Below are 12,012 nucleotides of genomic sequence, written 5' to 3' on the forward strand. Positions count from 1 at the left end.
TGTAATTGTTCTATATACAGGGTGAGTCACCTAACATTACCGCTGGATATATTTCGTAAACCACATCAAATACTGACGAATCGATTCCACAGATCGAACGTGAGGAGAGGGGCTAGTGTAATTGTTTAATACAATTCATACAAAAATGCACGGAAGTATGTTTTTTAACACAAACCTACTTTTTTTAAAATGGAACCCTGTTAGTTTTGTTAGCACATATGAACATATAAACAAATACGTAATCAGTGCCGTTCGTTGCATTGTAAAATGTTAATTACATCCGGAGATATTGTAACCTAAAGTTGACGCTTGAGTACCACTCCTCCGCTGTTCGATCGTGTGTATCGGAGAGCACCGAATTACGTAGGGATCCAAAGGGAACGGTGATGGACCTTAGGTACAGAAGGGACTGGAACAGCACATTACGTCCACATGCTAACACCTTTTATTGGTCTTTTTCACTGACGCACATGTACATTAACATGAGGGGTGAGGTACACGTACACACGTGGTTTCCGTTTTCAATTATGGAGTGGAATAGAGTGTGCCCCGACATGTCAGGCCAACAGATGCTCATTGTGGTGGCCATCATTTGTCGCACACAATTGCAATCGCTGGTGTAATGAATTTCGTACACGGCGCAGTACATTTGGTGTAATGTCGCCGAGTGTTCCACAATACGTTGTTTCATATCCTCTGGGGTTGTAGGCACATCACGGTACACATTCTCCTTTAACGTACCCCACAGAAAGAAGTCCAGAGGTGTAAGACCAGGAGAACGGGCTGGCCAATTTATGCGTCCTCCACGTGCTATGAAACGCCCGTGGCCCGTGTTTGTTACAACACGCAACTGAACGTCGGAGGTTTCAAGCGTCAACTTTAGGTTACAATATCTCCGGATGTAATTAACATTTTACAATGCAACAAACGGCACTGATTACGTATTTGTTTATATGTTCGGATGTGCTAACAAAACTAACTTGGTTCCATTTAAAAAACGTAGGTTTGTGTTAAAAAACATACTTCCGTGCATTTTTGTATGAATTGTATTAAACAATTACACTAGCCCCTCTCCTCACGTTCGGTCTGTGGAATCGGTTCGTCAGTATTTGATGTGGTTTACGAAATACATCCAGCGGTAACGTTAGGTGACTCACCCTGTATATATATATATATATATATATATATATATATATATATATATATATATATATATGCATTTATGTCGATGTATAGTTGGTTTGTTTTGTAAATATTATTTGTATTTTTATGCTGGGTTTCGCCTAGGGAAAACTATGCTATCGAACGATTACATCGATAGGTCGTGTGGACAAGCAAAGTGTTTAGGATCTTTGGTAGTGTTAACTCCGCCCAATGGAGCCCGCGCAGAGGAGAGTCTGGCTGGAGTAGGGCGGTGGAGCAGGTGTGTTGTGTGACGCACCAGCGAGTTGTCGCACTTTCGGGGTTTGGCAGCATGTAATTGCGCTCGACTTGCTAAGATAGTTTCTGACCCGGTGTCGCGGACGGGAAGCATTAGCTGTCGCACATCAAGAGCCCGTTTCGCCTGGTGACCGTGTCGAGAAGAAGGCGCGCCAACATCCAGCTTCAGCAACAGCGACGGCCGACAATGAATGACTGTCGCCACCTCCTCGATCGACGGCTTCAAACCTTCAATCAGCCAACAAGGAAGACTGGAAGCACGTAAACTTTTAGAACTGTATGGCAGGCCTCAGCTTTTCAAACTGTTCCATTTGCATAACTAAAATTACAGCAACTTAGCATGAACATTTGTTGCTCATTGTCCCAATTGCGTTACCAAGCAGGGTCCCTTCCTTTTCCGGAATGAACCCGAGTGTCATTGAAATTCAAACGCCAGCATTAAAGTAATATCATTCCATTTCACTGCTTTAATTTCTTACTTCAGTTAAAGTATTCATAGCTGGCTACAATATTTAGATTACACAAGCACAAATTAAGAGTGCCAGTTTTGTTACCATATTTTAGCTTACCTATGACTGCAGCTCAGCTTGGTACGTACTAAATTTTACTATTGCTAATTGTTCAGAATCATTTAATTCAGGTTCAAAGTTAAATCTCTTATTTCTAAATTGCGTGGATTCAAATAGCTGTTTAAATGATTGTTGAGGTAGCCCAAGACTAACCTTATTTTATTAAATTCGTAGTGCTTCAGAAACAAAGTTCACTATTAAGTTCAGTCACTAAATTAACTTTCAATTTTCCGGTTTTATTAATTCTTTTGCTAAATTAAGTCAGAGTGTAGCGAAATTTATTACTTCTGACAAAGATTCGGTTTTCACACAGCACGTGTCAACCTTCAGTTGCCATGCTTTTAGTGCTAATTATTTGTGCATTAATCTTTCATTTTCAGTTATTATAGTAGTTGTCCATAGGACTGGCGAGCGTAATTTTCCCCAAATCTCAAATATCTAATTAACGCCAATTAATTGTTAGCGTAACGACTGCACATTTACTTTGTTTATTATTTTTACCCTTTTCTCAAAATTAATTTCCACCAATTTCATTTGCATTTTTCCTTTCATTTAGATGTAACCCTTTCCTCCCTTTTTACCGACAAATTAACTTCGGTAACGATTGCTTTTTCCAAATTTCCATTAGGTACACGCGGTTTAATTTTTCACTGTCATTAAGGTCGATAAGTGAGGGGGAGGTTACACCTAACTTCGACCATAGATACCAGTAGACTGGCCTTGCTGTGCAGAAGCTATAGGGCTGGTGTGGCTCCAACATAAACCACGTGACTGTTGGCAAAACGTGGCGGGATTTCAAATCAGCGGTCTGCCATCCTATGTTTGTATCGTATTTTCTCCACATTTCTCAATTGACTGCCAAACGCTTCCAACAAAAATTACTTTTTTATTTGCGAAAAATTATGTCAGAACTACATTTGACCTGGATTTGTTCACAGTACCATTTATAAAATCTAACAAATACATCGAACGCCCCTCTGTTGAGCAGCGGGACGAAATTACTATAAACTATCAATTAAAGTAAAATGTCGTTAAAATTCTTTTAAACAGTAAGAGTGGGCTCGTGTCAAAACTTTACACATTGGATTCGCCGCGTTTTGAGCTATAGTTACTTATAAAAGAAAATGGGATATGGGAATTATGTCAACTATAGGTGCCAAAATTGTCGACTTTAGGAGCAGGTCCATTTCAGAGTGCACTTCAAAGGTTCAGTTCCTACTATTTTTACAAAAGTTTAAACTATCAGTTTAAAAAAAATGAAATTTTAGATGAAAGGTGAGACTTTGAAGTTTCAGAAAATAATTTTGGAGCCTACATTTATTTAATAGTATTAAAAGGTAGAAAAAAATTCTCTTCATTTGTCGACTATAGGTCCTCTTACCATATTATAATTTCACTTGTATATACAAAAAGGCACGTATGTGCAGTTGGCTTAGTTTTTCCGTTTCAGGGTCTGTATCCAAAGCTGCCTTCGGTTTTCGTCCTTAGGGAACCTATGAGTAGGAACGAAAAACAGGTATACTTAACTTCTGTAACCGAATTACCACAGATACTTTACAAAATGTATTATGAGGCTGACTTTACAGCCATCACTTTCAACACTTTAATTTACGTGATACTCTATTTCAAGTGTAAGAAATACACTCCTGGAAATTGAAATAAGAACACCGTGAATTCATTGTCCCAGGAAGGGGAAACTTTATTGACACATTCCTGGGGTCAGATTCAGCACATGATCACACTGACAGAACCACAGGCACATAGACACAGGCAACAGAGCATGCACAATGTCGGCACTAGTACAGTGTATATCCACCTTTCGCAGCAATGCAGGCTGCTATTCTCTCATGGAGACGATCGTAGAGATGGTGGATGTAGTCCTGTGGAACGGCTTGCCATGCCATTTCCACCTGGCGCCTCAGTTGGACCAGCGTTCGTGCTGGACGTGCAGACCGCGTGAGACGACGCTTCATCCAGTCCCAAACATGCTCAGTGGGGGACAGATCCGGAGATCTTGCTGGCCAGGGTAGTTGACTTACACCTTCTAGAGCACGTTGGGTGGCACGGGATACATGCGGACGTGCATTGTCCTGTTGGAACAGCAAGTTCCCTTGCCGGTCTAGGAATGGTAGAACGATGGGTTCGATGACGGTTTGGATGTACCGTGCACTATTCAGTGTCCCCTCGACGATCACCAGTGGTGTACGGCCAGTGTAGGAGATCGCTCCCCACACCATGATGCCGGGTGTTGGCCCTGTGTGCCTCGGTCGTATGCAGTCCTGATTGTGGCGCTCACCTGCACGGCGCCAAACACGCATACGACCATCATTGGCACCAAGGCAGAAGCGACTCTCATCGCTGAAGACGACACGTCTCCATTCGTCCCTCCATTCACGCCTGTCGCGACACCACTGGAGGCGGGCTGCACGATGTTGGGGCGTGAGCGGAAGACGGCCTAACGGTGTGCGGGACCGTAGCCCAGCTTCGTGGAGACTGTTGCTAATGGTCCTCGCCGATACCCCAGGCGCAACAGTGTCCCTAATTTGCTGGGAAGTGGCGGTGCGGTCCCCTACGGCACTGCGTAGGATCCTACGGTCTTGGCGTGCATCCGTGCGTCGCTGCGGTCCGGTCCCAGGTCGACGGGCACGTGCACCTTCCGCTGACCACTGGCGACAACATCGATGTACTGTGGAGACCTCACGCCCCACGTGTTGAGCAATTCGGCGGTACGTCCACCCGGCCTCCCGCATGCCCACTATACGCCCTCGCTCAAAGTCCGTCAACTGCACATACGGTTCACGTCCACGCTGTCGCGGCATGCTACCAGTGTTAAAGACTGCGATGGAGCTCCGTATGCCACGGCAAACTGGCTGACACTGACGGCGGCGGTGCACAAATGCTGCGCAGCTAGCGCCATTCGATGGCCAACACCGCGGTTCCTGGTGTGTCCGCTGTGCCATGCGTGTGATCATTGCTTGTACAGCCCTCTCGCAGTGTCCGGAGCAAGTATGGTGGGTCTGAGACACCGGTGTCAATGTGTTCTTTTTTCCATTTCCAGGAGTGTATATAAAAGTCACGTGAGCAGATTTCAATAAACGCATCTGCACTCTCATAGAAACACTTACACGTGAAATGTAATGCCATTTCCCCCGACAAAACGCTGAGTACAGCCATAAGCGCAACACGAAACAACCATATTTTGCCAGCATTCACGTGACTTTAGCCCAGAGATGTTGGAGCCACGAAAATGACGTCAGGGCCAGTCTATTATATTTATGGTCGAAGGTCCCTAAGCTTACACACTACTTAACCTAAATTATCCTAAGGACAAACACACACACCCATGCCCGAGGGAGGACTCGAACCTCCGCCGGGACCAGCCGCACAGTTGAGGTGTGGACTATCCTGGTGTTAGTTAAGAAGCAGTATCAGCAGACTGGGTCGTCCTGCAGATCTCGGTGACTTCGAAGATGGACTACTCACTGGAAGTCACCTGAGAAACGATTACATCAAGGAAATATCAAGTAGTCGACTATCGCAAAAACAGACATAATGTCTGATGGGATACCACAATCGCTGGTTATACAATGTTACCTATAATCCCTCTTGATCGAAAAAATGTTTGTTCACATGACCGGTTTTGGCTCCACTAGAACCATCTTCAGATCTGAAATGGCAATGATACTAATTTACTATTTCACAAATGCAAACCTTTCTCATCCTATCCCTCCTCAACGAGCAAAGCGAGTTCAACCATAACGCCTATTTTAGTATTTATGACGACTTACTGAAATTACATTATTTGCATTGTATCTGGCAGCTATGCTTTACGAGACATCCGTAAACAATGCAAGAATAGAACTAAAGTACAGGTACGATTGAGGATTATTCAACCAGTCCAGACTCCATTCAAAAAGGTTCACCAGTACCACTCGTGTGACAGAGCTGCAGTATGCTGATGACAATGCTTCTCCAGCTCATTCACCTGCAGAGTTGCAGCTGTCAGTTGATTCCTTCAGCAGGGCGTACGAACGATTTGGTCTCTCCATCAGTATTCCAAAGACAAAGGTGATGGCGCAGCCAACTCCTGGCTCCTCCGTTCCTGATTTCAGAATGATACACCCTTGGAACAAGTGGACCATTTCCTCTACCTAGGAAGCATACTGTCATCTAACTGCTCATCTGGAAAAGATGTGGAGAATAGATTACGTGCCGCCCATGTAGCATTTGAACGTCTTACAAAGCGTGTCTTCCTGAATAAAGACCTAACACTGTACACCTAACTGATGGTGTAAAAAGCTATAGTAATTTCCACCCTGCTATATGGTTGCGAAACCTGGACGTTATATTGCTGTGATCTGAAGAAACTAGAACGCTTCAACCAACAGAAGCTAAGATATATCATGAACCTGAAATGGGATGACTTCATATCCAACACGGCTGTTCTTGAGAAAGCAAAAATGTGTAGCATGGAAGCTCTTATCATTGGGTATCAACTCAGATGTGTCGGACATGTCAAGCGGATGAAAAATGACAGACTTCCACGCCAAATGCTGTACAGCGAAGTGAGCACAGGTAAAAGGCCACGAGGTGCCCCTCTCAAACGTTATAAGGATCAGTACAAGAAAAATCTGAGAAATCTGAAAAACGTGAACATCGATCCGAGTAACAGGTCCACAATAGCAGAAGATCGAAGTCGCTGGCACTCAGTTACCTCAAATGCTCTTCAAAACTTTGAGCTGGAACGTCGAAGAATGGAGAATGACAAACGCCGGAGACGTAAACTCTTCCAGGCTCTGCCACGTCCTCCACCTTCCATCAGCTGTAATGTCTGTGGCCGCCTGTTCCACGCTACGATTGGATTGCTAAGCCATCAACGACACTTCCACGCCTGAACCGTGACAAAGGAAATCTCAGGAAAGAAATGAAAACTCGGATACGAGTATCAGCCGCCGCCGCTGCCGCCGCCGACGACTGAAATGATCATTGTCGCGTATAGAAGTCCAAGTCGAAGGATGAGAGATGGTGCACGGTGAAACAGCTGGAAGATGCGTGCAGCGCCTAACGTCGTTAACGGAGATCTCCTGCACGGCCCTCTTACCCACGGCGATGGACATCAGACGAAATAGCGGGGAACCACGGTAGCAGACCATGGAGGAAAACAAGTCTACACCAGCGCCATGGATATAGAAATTGCCCTTTGTTTTCGATCGTACAAAAATGATAATTTTTTGTGTATTTTAATTTTGACAAGTACAGATTTTAACCTTGACAACTACGGATTTTAACTAAGTATTTTTAGAGATAAAAGTAAATTAGAAAAATCTAATTAATACGGTATGTGCATATGTAATGTAACAAATGCACGAGACGCCACCTGCCGGTAATAGTTTTATAATAAATATAAATGACGTGCATTCTGCCAACCAATTTACTGTGACTTAGCATGTGAAGGTTGTTTTGTGTGTGGACGGGTTACTCCTGTAACCGAAATTGCAGGTACGTCATAGTACATTTGATATTGATGGGAAGAAAAAGGTTTGCATTTGTGAAATAGTAAATTAGTATCGTTGTCATTTTAGATCTGAAGATGGTTCTAGAGGAACTGAAACCGGTCATGTGAATAAAAATTTTTGCAATCGAGACGGATTATAAGTAACATTGTTGTCGACTATCGTGTAAAACATACTCGAACTTCTTGTCGCGTCAATTCAGGGTAAAACCTAGAGCTTTCGATGATTTCCACCATCGTTGTGGTCAAGAGCAACTCACTGTCAAACTCGCTGCTGTGGTGGCCTTATGCAGTCCAAATACGGCTTCTTATTGGAAGGTAGTTACGTCATGATATCTCAGAACGTGTCAACGTCTGCGTTGGTGTCGCCACGCTCCCGCCGTTGCATAAACATTGCGACAAATATCTGTGACTCTTCGCTGCATCGAGTGCTCGCTGCATCGCTGAGATGATATCCACCGTCATTGTTGAAGGTTTCCTCAAACATTCCTATTTCTACAATCTCTTTAATTATAGAGTCCCAGTACGTGAGAGCCTGGGACAAACCTTTTGTTTCGTCAAACAGTATTTTATGTTTGTTTGTGAGACTGTGCTCAGCAACTGCGGATTTCTCCAGCTCACAACTTTTAATATGCCTTTGATTTGCTGCACGACGGTCTGTAATGTGTGGATGCACTGACCGATGTAATTGTTCCCGCGTTCATGTGGAACGTTGTAAATTCCAGGAATCCTGGGGCCGAGACTGTCCTTCACAGGGCGTAACATCTGCTGCAACTTCCTAAGAGGTCGGAAAACAGATCTGCTACGTCTCCCCGGGACTCTGTCTATTAGGAATGCAATCGGTGGATCATCACGTGAATGCTCAACATTTTCACGTTTTTTCCTTGTCTTGGTGAATACTGACTTTATATCGTTGACACATAGATGTTATTCCGGAAGACATACTTCAGATGACTGATTTCGGAATCCAAGTGGTTTTCGTAGGGATCGGTTTTTGCTCTGTGTACCAGTGTATTTAAAGCCGCTCTCTTCTGTGTGGTTTAATGTGGTTTACTCTTGAAATTCAGGAAGTATACTTCCCAGAGGAGCGAAAAAAGTGTATCACTTACTCCTAGTTATATCTTGCGAAAAAATCATAAAGGCAAAATTAGAAATATTCGAAAATTTGAACGTGATTTGAAGAAGCGGAGGATATTTCAGCTTTGTCAGCCCTCCTGCTTCGCTCCTCCTGTGACGTGATTACGGATAGATTTGACATTGATATGTTGTAAATGAGACGCTGTTGGGTCCCTCTAAGGACCCCCTATCCGTCCCCTTCCGCCCCCACCCCCAATACCGTCTATGGCAACCACACATCTTTATTGACCACTTTAAAGATATAAACATCGGAGACTCGATATACATTTAACTGAGTGGTGTCTTGTGGTTTCTCTAGTGGCTGAGCGCAGGCAATTCCTCCGACGTTCCTTAGGCTGCAGTAACAGTGGATCCGATATCGGTGGAATCCGCCGACGCCCAACATCGTCCTTTTGAAATGAGGACGCCAGTACTTGCGCGGTCACAGTATAGCCGATGTTACCTCCCGACTTCGGACGACAATCGCTGAAATTCAAATTAGTTTGTCTTCTTCTGTGAAATCGACCGACGTTCTCGCACACGAAATATGGAGCATGAGAAACTGGTAGGTTTAGTCCAAGGAAGAGTGAGTTTGTGGGATCCTGAGGTTGAAAATATTACACTCCCGATATAGTTCGGAAACTATGGACTGAAATCGCAGGTTTATTCTAAAATCCAATTGAGCAAAATCTTTATTGGAAATTTTACGCGTAGATTATAACCTCAAAAAGAATTGTGAAAAGGTTACCGTATCTCATACGCTTGTAGCTGCTGTACTGGATCTTCCTCGTGGTAGCTTGTCATTAGTTGGCTACAAATTATTACTGCTTACTGGCGTTTTATGCCAGTAGGGTAGTGGTTCTGTTAATACGTAGTGATCTGCAAATGTGGTGTGCGGTATCTATTTCCACTTTTAAGTGCTGTAGGGTATCAGGGTGTCTTGTACTACGCTTTATGCTTGTCTTTCACTCGTGTGCTAAATGACAGTGATTGAAGGTTAAGTAACATACTTTTGCACAACTTTAAACAAATACAGCTAAACAGAGTGATTATAACTTGCTTTTAAAGGTCATCACGAATTATCTCGAGTATGTAACAGAACGTCTCTCCCGTCATCTCATATATCCGTAAAACTTGTCCAGTTACACCGACAACTGAGGGCAGAGTGTATAGTACTCGCCACGTTCTTCACGAGACAGGAAAGCTCATTCAGATGATTTCGGCATCTCTTTAATAGCAGCAGCCGCTACACGGCACTCGCATCCAAGCACAGGGAGGTCGTAGTATCCACCCCACCCTAAGAGGCTAAAATCTAACCTACTTCATACATAGAATAGATTCTAATCGAACTTAACCTAACCTCCTTTGACTCTGCCAAAAACTGGCGAGGGAAATCGGACGCACTGTGACCACGCTTTCGACCGATGTTATCGAGCGACCTCTGGCGACAATGACTGACGACCGTCGACGGTGACGATGTGAACGAAGCGTTAGGTTCAAATGGTTCAAATGGCTCTGAGAACTATGGGACTTAACATCTGTGGTCAACAGTCCCCTAGAACTTAGAACTACTTAAACCTAACTAACCTAAGGACATCACACACATCCATGCCCGAGGCAGGATTCGAACCTGCGACCGTAGCAGTCGCGCGGTTCCAGACTGCGCGCCTAGAACCGCTACACCACCGCGGCCGGCAAGCGTTAGGTGGAACAGCACTTAGCTGAATGGGTATCAATGCTTCTGACAGGCACATTCTTAACGTTGGTGGCGCCTTGGGTGTTGCCGAACTGGGGCGGGTCCTAATGTAACCCCTTGCTGTTTTATTCACGCACATGTCACTGTAGCACTCCTCCGTGATCACGCCACAACAGGGAGCGAAGGAGGAGGGCTGAAAAAGCAAAAACAGCCTTTGCTGCTTCGGATCAAGTTCAAATTTCCGCGAACGGCTTTGAACGGTCCCTAGTGGTTCCAAAACCAGAGCTAACATTGTACTCTCCACTACACTCCAAAGGGGTCAGATCACGTTCAATGGGGGTGAAGCCCAAAGATGTCCTTAGAGAACAGTGGAATCGTCCGGGGAGTGTCAGCAATTTCGACTGTCAAGAGCGTCGTCCTCACACTGCCAACTGCCGTTGTCAACCGCGAAATGAATGTGGGCATCAATGCCCAAGGAACGAGGTGGTTTCATTGACGCCCCTTCACGCCACCTGGTGAAACATTCCGTGTCGATTCTGAGCCCCATCGTGTCTGAAATGTTTTCCTCGGCCACTCGTAAGAAATTCGCCTTATTTCAATGATCCATTGTACAGGCGTCAAAAGAAGGTGTCAAATATGGCTGAGGGAGGGTGTGACGATTTCCCCATGGTGTGGCACGTCCACGATGGCTTTGGGCAGAATTGTGCTGAAATTTGGTGCCAATGTGACATTATGAACCCACCTTACACTTTCATGATCTTCTGAGCTGTGGCCTTCTTTCCCATATGTCGAGACTTTGCAGTTTGACGCGTCGCCGACCCAAAGGGTGACGTCACAGGGTGCCACGTCATTCCACCATTACAAAGGAAGGTTGTAGGCACTTCTGAGCTTAGTTTAAAACTTATGGAAAACCTAATGGCAGACAACTATGGGATTTCGAAAAAGTGATACATTTTGCGCACTGTATGTATGTAGAAAGGATACTTATTTATGTGACATTGTCACCCAGATTACTTTACATTTTCCTTTTTTTTAATGAAATGACTTTATGATTCCAGAATGAGATATTCACTCTGTAGCGGAGTGTGCGCTGATATGAAACTTCATGGCCGATTAAAACTGTGTGCCGGACCGAGACTCGAATTGGGGACCTTTGCCTTTCGCGGGCAAGTGCTCTACCAACTGAGCTACCGAAGCACGACTCACGCCCCGTCCTCACAGCTTTACTTCTGCCAGTACCTCGTCTCCTACCTTCCAGACTTTACAGAAACTCTCCTGCGAACCCTGCAGAACTATCACTCCTGAAAACAGGATATTGCGGAGACATGGCTTAGCCACAGCCTGGGGAGACGAGATACTGGCAGAAGTAAAGCTGTGAGGACGGGGCGTGAGTCGTGCTTGGGTAGCTCAGTTGGTAGAGCACTTGCCCGCTGAAGGCAAAGGTCCCGAGTTCGAGTCTCGGTCCGGCACACAGTTTTAATCTGCCAGGAAATTTCATATCGGCGCACACTCCGCTGCAGAGTGAAAATCTCATTCTGGAAACATCCCCCAGGCTGTGGCTGGGGGATCGTTTCTTTCAGGAGTCCTAGTTCTGCAGGGTTCGCAGGAGAGCTTCTGTAAAGTTTGGAAGGTAGGAGACGAGATACTGGCAGAAGTAAAGCTGTGAGTACGGGGCGTCA

The 12,012-nt window shown here is 44.8% G+C and overlaps 1 non-coding gene across 1 annotated transcript; it reads left to right on the forward strand.

The window, feature by feature from the left end:
* Window positions 1-11,728: 11,728 nt before the first annotated feature.
* Window positions 11,729-11,803, forward strand: Trnaq-cug (transfer RNA glutamine (anticodon CUG)). Its single transcript has one exon. It is a non-coding gene; the product is annotated as a tRNA-Gln (tRNA).
* Window positions 11,804-12,012: the final 209 nt, after the last annotated feature.

Source organism: Schistocerca cancellata, chromosome 7 (genome assembly GCF_023864275.1).
Source record: "Schistocerca cancellata isolate TAMUIC-IGC-003103 chromosome 7, iqSchCanc2.1, whole genome shotgun sequence".
Lineage (NCBI taxonomy): Eukaryota > Metazoa > Arthropoda > Insecta > Orthoptera > Acrididae > Schistocerca > Schistocerca cancellata.